At 39.0% G+C, this 12396-nt stretch overlaps 1 pseudogene; it reads left to right on the plus strand.

Moving 5' to 3' along the window:
• The first annotated feature begins 4235 nt into the window (after nt 1-4235).
• LOC137963244 (pectin acetylesterase 12-like) lies at nt 4236-12180 on the plus strand (annotated as a pseudogene).
• The last annotated feature ends 216 nt before the right edge of the window (nt 12181-12396 follow it).

Raw genomic sequence — 12396 nt, forward strand, 5'->3', positions numbered from 1 at the left:
CGAGATGTTTTAGGCTTAGCTCGACGTGCTACCATTGCAGATGTCTCAACATGATCAACTTCATTATTTAAAGTGGTTCTACGAACAGAGTCACGACGTACATAAGCATAGGCTTCTTCAAGATCCAATATCGGGTCTTTTCTGAGAATTTCGCCATGGACTTGTTCGAATTCTGCATCCAATCCGTTTAAGAAAATATGAACACGCAATCTTTCAATGAATTTTCTATAAGCGATAACATCATCAGGATCTTTCATTATAATCCTATCACGATGATCAAGTTCTTGAAAAATTACCACAAGATCACCATAATACGTTGATAAAGGGCGACCAGTCTGTTTGGTGGAGAAAGCTCTCTGATTCAATGAAAATAATTGTGATTCATCTAACCCATCATAGAAAGCTTTTTTCCAGAGCATTCCATATTTCGCGTGCGGTACGCAGTGGAATATAGCGCTTCATAATATCTGGTGACATAGAGGTTAACAACCACCCCTTGACTTTTTTATTTTCAGCGTACCATTTCGCATAGGAGGCATCTGTTTCTTGTGGAAATGGTATTTTTCCCATAATATATTCGAGTTTTTCTCGTCCCACAATTTGCATCTCCATGATCGGTAGATTGGTGATGATCACCCAAAAATACTGGTCCGGTCCGTTTTCTGTTACCTGGGTTGACCCGGTTTGGGTCTCCGATTGTGTTCCGGTCCTCTTTCTGTATAATTTTTTTTTTGATCGGGTCTGATCCCAAAAAAAATGGAGGTGGGTATCTGTTTTCGGTCCGGTCCGAAAAGTGGTCCGGGTCTCTATTTTCGGTCCAGTTCAGAAAAAAAATCTCGTGACTGTCCAGTTAAAATGCGGGACCTAAGTTAACGAAATATGAACTTTTGCGTACCTTTGTCTTCTTCGTCGACAGTACGGCTTCTTAGTTGTCGGCGACGTTCGGACTAGCGGTATGCTAGAAGGCTGAGCGGTGGCTCGAATTCAGTCTTCGGCGTCGTCCCAACGGTCCACCGGAGTGGGGCGACGACGGAGATAAATCAAGCGGCTCTTCGTCTTTTGCATCGATGACGTTGGTGCCGATCGCTGGAAGGTGGTTTGGCGGTGGTTCGTCGACAGATTTCGGGAGTTCAGGTGGCGGCAGTTTTGTGTTACAACGATGGCCAAAGAGAACCTCAAACAGCGTCTTCTTCGTTCACAGAGCAAACCTACTCTATTTTTTGTTTCTCGGCGACAGAGTTGCAACTCTGTTTTTTGGCTACGGGAGAGACGACGGGACAGAGCTTTTGCTCTGTTCTTTGGCGACGAGAAGGAGAAGGAGAAGGATTCTCCTGCTTTGATACCAAGTAAAACAATTAATACTTCAATTACAATCTTAATTTCTCATTCACATCATCGGCTTAAATAGCCATTTTATAGAATATACATGGAAGAATTTGAGTGATTAATGGGATTACCCCAATCATCGGATTTACAGAATATTTACATGATTTCTCCTTAAGGGAAGAAATCTTAGAGTGAATCTTAACACATTATTGTTCAGTTTCTTCTTTCGGCCACTCCATTTTGAGACGGTGAGCCAAACATTGTGTATTGTGGTACAATACCTTGCTCCTCAAGAAACCTTGCAAAAGGACCAGGCAATTGTCCTCTTATAGTGTAACTTCCATAATATTCACCACCTCTATCTGATCTCACGATTTTGATTTATTTACTTAATTGTTTCTCTACTTCTGCTTTATAGACTAAAAGCATCTAGTGCTTCACTTCTATCATAAAGCAGATCGAGATACATATATCGTGTATGGTCATCAATAAAGATAATGAAATACTTTTCACCATTGAAACACGCATCATAAGGACCTGAAATATCAGTGTGTATGATTTCTAAGACATCAGAAGTCCTCCTGGCACCTTTCTTGTACTTGTTGGTTTGCTTTCCTTTAATGCAATCCACACATGTACTAAAATCAGTAAAATCACAAGCCTCAAGGATTCCATCATCAACTACTTTTAATTCTATCAATAGATATATGACCTAATCTCCTATGCCACAACATGGAGGATATCTCATTTATAACACTTCTCTTAATTCCAACATTAATATCATGCACAGTAGTAAGACTACAATTAAATGTAGGGTTTAAAAGAAGTTTGAACAATCCTTCTTCCAAAATGCCATTTCCAACAAGAAAATGGTCTTTATACAAATGAAGGGAATTTCCTAGGAAATTAAAACTGAATCCAAAGGGTAAAAGTTTGGAAACTAAGATAAGGTTTCTAGAAAAAGATAGAACATAAAATGCCCTTTCAAGTTCTAAGACAAAACCAGTATTTAGGACAAGTCTGAAAGTTCCAACTGCCTCTACATGTGAACCCATCTTGTTTCCTGAATAGATGGAGCATTCACTTGGTGTCGGTTTTCATTGGTTCAAAAAACCTTGCATGGTGTTGGCAACATGGATTGTAGTACCAGAATCAATCCACCAAGTGTCATAAGAAGCATGAGTCATATCAGATTCAAAACACACTAAGGAACATATTTGGGTTATCAGGATGCTTGCTAATGCCTTATCGGAATTCTCAAACTATTCCTGAATAGCTTGAAGATATTCCGTGGCTTTGGCACATTCAGAAATAGATTCACGAATACTCTTCCCAATATGAGACTTAATAAACATCAAAGTTAATCGATTGGATCGCTCCCAAAGTTCAAATAATGTTTTCATAATTTGGGTACTAGATTCTGTGGGTTTTGAAAGTTCATCCATTGTAAGTGCTAAGTCAAGATCTATGCACCCTAATAACAACAGAATTTTCTCCTTCCACTCAATATCTTTCTTGTGGGCTTAGCTTATAACACATATGCGATTTATGTCTCTTTATGATGGGATCTATAAATTTATTTGTAAATGAATATTCTAGGCCTAAGGGCAACTTGAATTTTTTTTAAAAAAAACTTCTTTCTCATCCTGATTAATCACTTAAATATAACATATACCCTGTGGGTTTAAATTATTATCTCCATGATTCACATTTTTTATGTCATTATCTTTATGTGACTAAACTTAATGTCACTAGACATTTGCATAATTAAGAATGTTGTGGCAAATACTCAATTATTCAAATATATACCTAAATATGACTTAAAAAATAATTGACTAAAATGAATATCAATTAATAATCCTTATATTTAGGTCAACATAAAATATGCATAAAAAACTGAAGTATGCATAATACCTAAATAAATTGTTTTGCACAATTATTAAAATTGCATAAAACCAGATTACTACAATTTTAATCTATATTTTATGTGTATCCAACGATAACACATACAACCAGACAGCCTAGGGGTTAAAAGAGATTTTTATTCTGTCTACCGAGTTGACTCGGCCAGTTTGCGAGCGGGTTGGCTCAGCGAGTTTGAACTGGCGAACCGAAACTATTCAACCCATTCGTGCCACAACTCGCTTGTCTGATTCATCCCAAACGACTCGATAAAGTCCGAGTCGAGTCAACTCATTTGACTCGTTGCATCTAGACCGATCATGCGCAACCGGTACGAGTCGACTTAGCCGAGTCAACTCGTTATTTAAATGAAATTTTTTTACCTATGTTTCAATTATTTTTTTATTTTCATGCGCTGGTGGTCGTCTTCACGTGCAGAGATAACACTCAATGTCCACGAAAGCCCTTTGTCGTACGTCGCCTCCCGTTAGACTTCGGCCGCCATTGTCCGACGGTGATGCTAGCAGACGTACAACGTCGAGCAAGACGTCGGTTGGCACCACATCACCGGTGCTCGCAGCGTACGCAGAGAGCTCCTCTCCACAGAAATGACTCCATATCAGAGAGGGGATCTCTGATACCACATGTAGGAATGCTTTAAATAGAATTTTGAAACCATATATGAAATTCATAAACAAAAATTATACCACTTGACATGGTGTCAACTTCCAGCGAACAGAGTTTTTCCGCTATCTTCTCCGGCAAACAAAATGTCTCGTCTATCACTGAGGCTCGTCGTTTGGTGGTCTCCATCAAAGGAGACCACCAAATGATAGGAAATCGAAAGGTCGTAATCGGTGACCACCATCAGTGGAAATCCGTATGAAGGATGGGTCACTTAGGTGACAGATCATGAACCTTTTAGGTGACGGTTTTTGAACCGTCTTACACATCAAACCGCAGTCGAGAGGACCAGTCACGCAGCACCGAGAGAGAGAAACGCCGTAATGGAAGCCTGTATACACCGACGTGTTGCTCTCGTCGGACGCACATCGGTAACAATGGCACTTGAGGAAGGAGACGGCGGGGCGGGGATGGTGAGTCGAGTCCCAAACGGGATAGACGCTTGGACAAGACGCCTGGTTGTGAGCAGCCGAGAGCGGCGCGACCGAACTGAAAGGAGACCGGTGTTGTGTGAGCCGGTGTTTTGTGCTCTCATTGAAGCATAGCCAAAGCCAGAAGCACGACATCATGCTCTCTGGTTGTCCCGCACCACTGTCCGTGCAAGAGCAACAAACGCTCTCACGGCCCATCCAACCCAAGTGTTATCATTGGATATACTTAATTCATATATAAATAACAGGAAAAATAGAATATTTTAGTTTTCATTCTATTTCATTTTAGTGCATATGGATTAAATAATTGGATATGCATTAATTTTTATATGGGAAAATTTTAGTCAATTATTTTGATGTCATATTTTCGTTTACATTTGAATAATTAAGTAATAACCACAACATTCTTAATTATGAAAAATGTCTAGTGACATTAAGTTTAGTCACATAAAGTCAATGACATAAAATTTTGTGATTAACCATGGAAAGCTAATAATATAACCTCACGTGGTAATTTTTATATTTAAGTGATTAATTAGAATTGGATAGGAACATTTAAAACATATTTTTAGTCGCCCACAGGCCTTGAAAATTCCTATAGAGATAAATTTACGATGCCATCATAAAGTGATATAAATCGTTTGGGTTATAATCTAAGCCTACTCACATGTTAATTAATTTGTTTGAATTTATTTACATGGGTAAATTTTCAATTTTTGGTTTCAATTCATGTTTTAGTAAACATTGTTGTTTATTTTGCAATTCTTCAAACTTTATCTATTCCGAATTTTTATTCCTCCAATACTATTCCTCTCAATGGTAATAATTATGATGATTGGAAGGAGAAAAATCCTTGCATTGGAGTGCGGAGTCAAGTGGTGGAGCCTAATTATTGCCTTACGCTAAGTTGGTTGCGGATCGACCTTCGTGGTAAGGTCGACATGGGGGTTGGAAGGGGGGTGGAGCTCCCATCCGATCTACGATATATTGACTGTTGTTTCATTAAGGACAGTTTAGGAATTTTATTCTTGTAATGCGGTCTCCTAGTTTTCTCTTTAAATTGGAGGTTCGCTGCTATTAGGGCGATTTCTCTTTGTAAGTTATTTCATCTTCATAGTGGATTATTGCAATGGTAGAAGACAAGACATAGTCTCACCATGAGGCGAACTGTATAAACCTTGTTGTGTATTTTCGTGCTTGTTTTTGTCTTTCTTCCACATTTCTTATTATTGCTCTCATTATTTTGGAATTAGGTCGTACAATTCCTAACACTCGGTACCTTGATTTGGCATTTCGAGTGGATGAACCTCCATGGCCCATGGAATCAAGTACCCAAGTTGAAAAAATATCATTTGATCTCTGGGATCGATTAGATCGCTTATCTTTTATGTTTATCAAGTCTCACATTGGGAAAATTATCCATGGATTCATCCTTGATTTTGCCAAAGCAAAAGAATATCTTCAAACTATTCAGGATCAGTTTGAGACTTCTGACAAAACGTTAGTGTTGGAAGACAGGGCCCAAGCCCACGTGACCAAGGAAGACTCACATATCCAAGTGTACTAGAAGATGGGCCCAAACCCATAAGATCATGAAAAACTCATGCATCTAAGATATATTGAAGACAGGTTCAAGGCCCACAGATCAAGGGGAAGGCTCATAGGCCCACATATATTGATGGTAGGATGGTAAATAAAGGGTCATCTCATAGAGATGACATTGATGTAATTAAGTTAAAGTTCTAGGGTTAAATCCTTAAATCCTAAACCCTAAGTTCAAGGGTATTATTATAATATAGTAGTTTTATTAATATATAAATAGAGCTTTAGGGGGCGAGTTATAATCAATTCCATAATCCTTTTCCTCTTATCTTCACCCAATGACTTTTTTTCCCTTTTTCTCAATGAACAAAATTCATGGAGACCAGAAAATCAATATGGTATCAGAACTTTGATTTTTAATTTTCTCATATTGTTTTTTTAGTTAATGAAATTCGTGGTTTATTTTAATGGTATTTTTTTTCTTTCTTCGGTTTATTTGTCTGCTAGAGTATGATGAGATGGAGTTCTATTTTTTACTCTCATTAATCTGTCGCTGGTATTGTTTGCTTCCCACCTCGATAAACTGCCTTACCCGTGGTATATAATATGTTGTCTCCACTCTTTAGCAAATCCATGGCGTCTTCCCGAGTAGTGTTTCTGGTGCTACTGGCTGTCGTCTTCGCTTAACTTCACCGCCCGTCTCGCTTAACTTCTCCGGCAGTGTCTCCGCCGCCCGCCATGGCTACTCTGTTGGAAGCATGCGCCACAATTATTTCCGTTCTGGAGGAAATAATTCCCTGGCGGAATTATTGCCGTTAAGCCGAGGTCTGTTTTACCGAAGGTCACATCGCCGTTACCGGAGACGATGACACCATGAACGTTAGAAGAAGCACCAGTCCAGCTTACCGTCCTCTATCGAAGCCTTCCCGTCACCGCTGCTGCTGCTGCAGCTGCCGATTTTCTTTTTGGAGGCCGAAGACGACGACAACTTGCGAAAAAAAAGTTCTCTCCCCGAGCCGCTTACTCCGTCCAGAATACTGTTTCCGGCGAGTTGTCTTCGTCTCCAAATGCATAAAAGCGTCGGCGTCCGAGAAGAAGATATACTGTTGCTACTTTTTTTTTCGTCGTTCTCCGTTTGGCCGCAGGGAAAGACGACCCACCGCTGTCGGAGAAGATGAAGCCGGGTTGAAAACTTTCTTTCCGAGTTTCCGCTCTGCGTCGGGGAAGAAGAGGGTAGGAAACTTTCCTTCAGAGCTCCTCCGAGCTCTGTTTCCGCCGAAGAAACCGAGGAGGAAGACGAATATTTCACTATTCAAATATTTCATGTTTCCTAAGTTAGGAAACACGAATTTATCAGTGCTATGGCCCGTTGGCGCAACCTGGACTCGCCCGAGTAAATCCAGCGAGGCCGAGTCAACCCAGCGCCTGAGTTCCCAGCTGACCACTATTTCAGCACCAGCTAGACCGAGTCAACCCATACCAACTCGGACCGAGTTGACACTTATTTTTGGCCTCGGTATACACCCAAGTTTTATAAATATTTTGGCGCAACTCGGTAAATTTTTCTCTGGTTGGAGTTTTATTGTGAAGAATTGACTGATTATTCCTTGGTCAGCATATTATTTTGTACAGATATGTGCATTAAATTATTTCATGAGTCAATTTTACAAGGATTATTTTGGGACGTGTTGAATGGGCACGAGCCCATTTCAACTGATGTTATTATGTCTCTTTTGGTTGGGAGTCCATGACGGAGAAACTTCATCACCGTAAAAAATATCAAATTTATTTGTGGTTGGGAGTCCGTGACGGAGGAACTTCATCCCCTTCAAAAATATCAAATTTTTGTGGTTGGGAGTCCATGACGGAGGAACTTTATCCCCGTCAAAAATATCAAAATTATTTGTGGTTGAGAGTCCATGGCGAAGGAACTTCATTCTAGTCAAAATATCAAAATTTTTGTGGTTAGAAGTCCATGACTGAGGAACTTCATCCCCGTCAAAAATAACATTTTTTTCTCATTGGAAGTTCTTGACGGAGGAACTTATTATTATATTTATAGTACTTTTCCCTATTAATATCATATATTACTCTACCACTTAAGAGTCGTTATCCTGTGGAGGTGGACACTTCAGAACAATGTCTTAGCGGCTAGGAGTGATTTACTTTCACTGATATTATACCAGTTGGGCCTCATAAACGAGAGCACCAGTGTGAGGCAGAGTGTTGGAAGATGGAGGCATATTATATAAAAAAAAAGATTTTATATATCATTTGCAGCAAGCTAGAAGTTCATGTTGTTGTCTCACCCCCAGCTTGAGAGGGAGTGTTGGAAGACAGAACCCAAGCCCACATGACCAAGCAAGACTCACATATCCAAGTGTATAAGAAGATGGGCCCAAGCCCAAAAGATCAAGGAAGACTCATGCATCTATGAGATATTAAAGACGGGTTCAAGGCCCACAAATCAAGGAGAAGGCCCATAGGCCCACATACATTGATGGAAGGATGGTAAATAAAGGGTCATCTCATAGAGATGACATTGATGTAATTAAGTTAAAGTTCTTGGGTTAAAACCCTAAACCCTAAGTTCAAGGGTATTATTGTAATATAGTAATTTTATTAATCTATAAAAAGAGCTTCAAGGGGAGGGAAATAATCAATTCCATAACCCTTCTTCCTCCTATTTTCTCCCAATGGGTTTCTTTCCCTTTTTCTCCATGAGCTAAATTCATGGAGTCCTAAAAATCAACAATTAGCAGGCACCATGATGACGAAAATGTGTTCCATGAAATTTATAGGCACCAAAGGTGTGCGTGAGCACATCATGCAGATGTGGGACATTACCGCTAGACTGAAATTGTTGGAGATTGAGATGTCCGAGTCATTTCTAGTTTACTTCATCATTTACTTACTCTTGTCTGAATATGGACCGTTCAAGATCTCTTACCACACACATAGGGATAAATGATCAATTAATGAACTTCTGATCATGTGTGTACAAAAGGAAGGGAGGCTGAATCAAGAAGGATTGAACGTGCAAATTTGACGACTCGTGGCTAGAAATCATTTAAGAACGAGAGGAGCAAAGCCCCTCTTAATTAAGTTAATAAGGGAGATACCAAATGTTTCTTTTGTAAGAAGAAAGGACATAAAAGGAAGACTTGTCCCAAATTCAAGCATTGGCTTGAAAAGAATGGTAATCTCAAATGTTTCCTTCACTTGTTGGAAAAAGTATTTTGGATGATGGTTATTTAAACTTCTTTTAAATTCTACCCTTAATTGTAGTCTTTTAATTGTGCATGGTACAAATGTTGGCATTAAACATGGTGTTATAAATGAGAAACCCTCTATGTTGTGGCATAGGTGATTAGGTAATATTTCCATTGTTAGAATTAAGAGATTAGTAAATGAAGGAGTCACTGAGGCTCTTGACTTTAGTGATTTTGGTACTTGTGTGGATTGTATTAAAAGAAAGCCCATTAAAACTCCGAAGTTAAGCACGCTTGGGCGAGAGTAGTAGGATGGATGACCTCTTGGGAGGTCCTCGTGTTGCACCCCTTTTTGCCCGTTGTTCCTCTGCCACCAGCTAATTTCTCCCTAGTAATGTTGCGGTTAGGGGCGACAAAACATTTTGCATATATAGTTTGTTTTCTTTTTTAACTGTTCAAAATATTCGGGAAGAAGAGAAGAGGGGGAAACAGTACGATTTTTTTTTATTTTCCTTTATTAATGCAATTTAGTTGAGTTTCGACACGGACGGTAAATGTTTTATTCTTTAATCAAACGACATAGCACTCCTTTTTAATATTGTATATTTTGATTTTTGCTTAAGATTTTAATTTTTTATTTTATTTTTTGGAGGGATATATGGAATAGACCAACAAGAACATGGGTGGAGAGGGAATCTAGGGAAGGGATTGGTAGGATGGAGAGGGTAACACAAACGGGTGCGATCAATAAAATTGGGCACTTTGATAAATGTGGTAGAAAGAAATTTTTTTGAGTAAGATAGGCAAGCTAAAACATTCTGCAATTTCAGTTAATCTAATAAAAATCAGTTTACCTATTCTCTTTCTCGATTGAACTAACCCATCAGCTCAGAAAATAGCTTTCAGACATGAAGAAAATTGAATTTTGAGCATAAATGATGCTAATGCTGACAGATTTCAGATCACCTTTGTGCTCACTTTATCAAAATCTACTTACGATGGGGGGAGGGGGGGGTCGTTGGAGATGAACTTCAGCTGCATTATTCAGTTCATCTCTTGACGTCAGTCAATGGAATACCAGAGTTCAAGTCATCTAGATGACTAAGATGAATCCAAAATCATCTCTACGGTTTAAGTTAAGGAATCTGGTTTCCGCCTATTTTTGCCAATCATGATCAACCAAAAGGCAGGGTTCGAACCCTCGTTGATTTTTTCCCCCTCTCTCCCGCACCCACTCTCTCGGTCTCTTCAGTTTTTATTTTTTGTGCCCTCTCTCCAGCATCCTCTCTCTCGTCTCCCTGCGGCCCTCGATCTCTCTACTCCCTTTCTCTTCTCATCCATCTCTCTCCAGTTTCCGTCTCTTTGCGGCCTCACTATCCCTTATCCATTATAAGTGATGGGGCATCCTTTAGAGGTGAAGGTGTAAACCAGGTATTTTGGGATATCTGTTTCTATTTATTTTCTTGTTTCCAGTGAAAACAACCATAATCATCCTTGCTCTAGACCAGTTCCTACATATATTTATTTCCTCTTTTCTATTTAGGCTGTTGGGTTTGTCTTTCGTGGGCAGCAAATTTGGTTGGCTGCCATGGAAGCTCTGATGTCAAAGGGGATGCGTTATGCTAATGAGGTATGGTCTTTCATCTAATGATTTTATCACTTCTTTTGTGTAAGCACATTAACTCAAAATCTTGGGGTTTTTTGTGATTTTATCTAGTTGGTGCATTCCAGGATTTTCTTTCTGGTTGTTCTATTGGAGGTTTATCATCCATAATGCATTGTGATGAGTTCAGAGAACTCTTTCCAAGATCAATAAAAGTCAAGTGTCTTGCTGATGCCGGGATGTTCCTTGATGCGTATGGCTTGCTTTTTTCGGCTCTTTTTCTTGTATTATTGTCATCATGAGTGGAATCAAGGGGTCATGGATCTTGCTTTGTTCTAAAGGTTTTTATCTCAATCGAATACTAGGCAAGCATGATATTATGCCAAGGCTATTGATTTTGTGCTTGCTTCTTGCTAACTGCAAATACTTCAGGATCATCATAAATGAGCACAATAAATGAGAATTGATATGCATAAACTCTTTCTTGCCATCCTTTGGTACATCGCATAAGGATCCAACTTCCGTAAATTCATCCTTCTTTTTTATTCTCTCTTTTACTCTCACATAAAAACATATAAACAGGAGATTGATGTATGTGGTTCCAACTTTGTTGCAGTGTTTCTTCCCTGAAAATTTTGTGGCTAATATTAAGACCCAACTTTTTCTTTTGAATGCTGCAATGATGTATGGCAGATAAATTTTTGTAGATTCTGAATGATCCTTTACTGAATATGTCTGCTTATGTTTTGAATTTTTTCCTATCCATTTTTTTTGTTTTTTTTTCTAGTACAAGCTAGTTTGTGTCCACTATCAGCTAATCTGCATGGTGAATGGCATACTTGCAAGTTAAATTATGAAAGGTGCACACCAGGACAAATCAGATTCTTCCAGAGTACTTCTCTTTCACTATTAATTACCTTTGTACTTTAGTGTCATTTATGTCAATAATTGGCCTTGAAATGCCTTTGAAGCTTTGGTGTTATCTTCTTAAACAGATTTTAGGAATAAAATGCTTTCAGCTATTAAAGGGTTTTCAATGTCCACGCAAAATGGGTTGTTCATAAATTCATGTTTCACCCATTGCCAATCAGAGAGGTAGGACACATGGTTTGCCAACAATTCTCCTGTCATCAGGGTATTAGGATTGTCTCTCCCCCCCTCTGTCAAACTTAGAGCTGATATGTCAAGTGGCAGCCATAGCCAGACTGTTCAGCTTATGGATGTGGTTTCAATTTACTCTTATCTATTTTAATTTTCATTCACCAAGTCTGGGGAAGAAAATGATGGAAGAGTGCTATGGTTCAAAACTCTGTCACTATTTTGCTCATAGATTCTCATTGAAAAACAAACATCTGAAATTTGTTGACAGCAGAGAATCGTTGTAGCTGTCGGTGATTGGTACTTTGATCGAGCTGAAGTGAAGATGATAGACTATGCATACCCTTGTGACCAGAGTTGTCACAACCTCATCTTTCATTGAAGAAGTCAGCATTGGATCTCTTCACTATTATTTGCACTCGATTCAAGTGCATATTCATATCAAGAAGATTTGAAGCAAAAAGGTGTAGAATATGAGACCCAATTAGCATCTGGCTGTTACTGCAGTGTCTAGCATGTTGTAATTTGCATGTCAATTCTTGTGCTCTCTATAGGAATTTGCTTCCCCCATGCAAGTAAAATTAAAGAGGGAAGTTAT

This window comes from Aristolochia californica, unplaced genomic scaffold, assembly GCF_029961685.1.
Source record: "Aristolochia californica isolate CCGP_79_NKW_82.1479 unplaced genomic scaffold, dmAriCali1.0.hap1 SCAF_4, whole genome shotgun sequence".
In the NCBI taxonomy this organism is placed as follows: domain Eukaryota; kingdom Viridiplantae; phylum Streptophyta; class Magnoliopsida; order Piperales; family Aristolochiaceae; genus Aristolochia; species Aristolochia californica.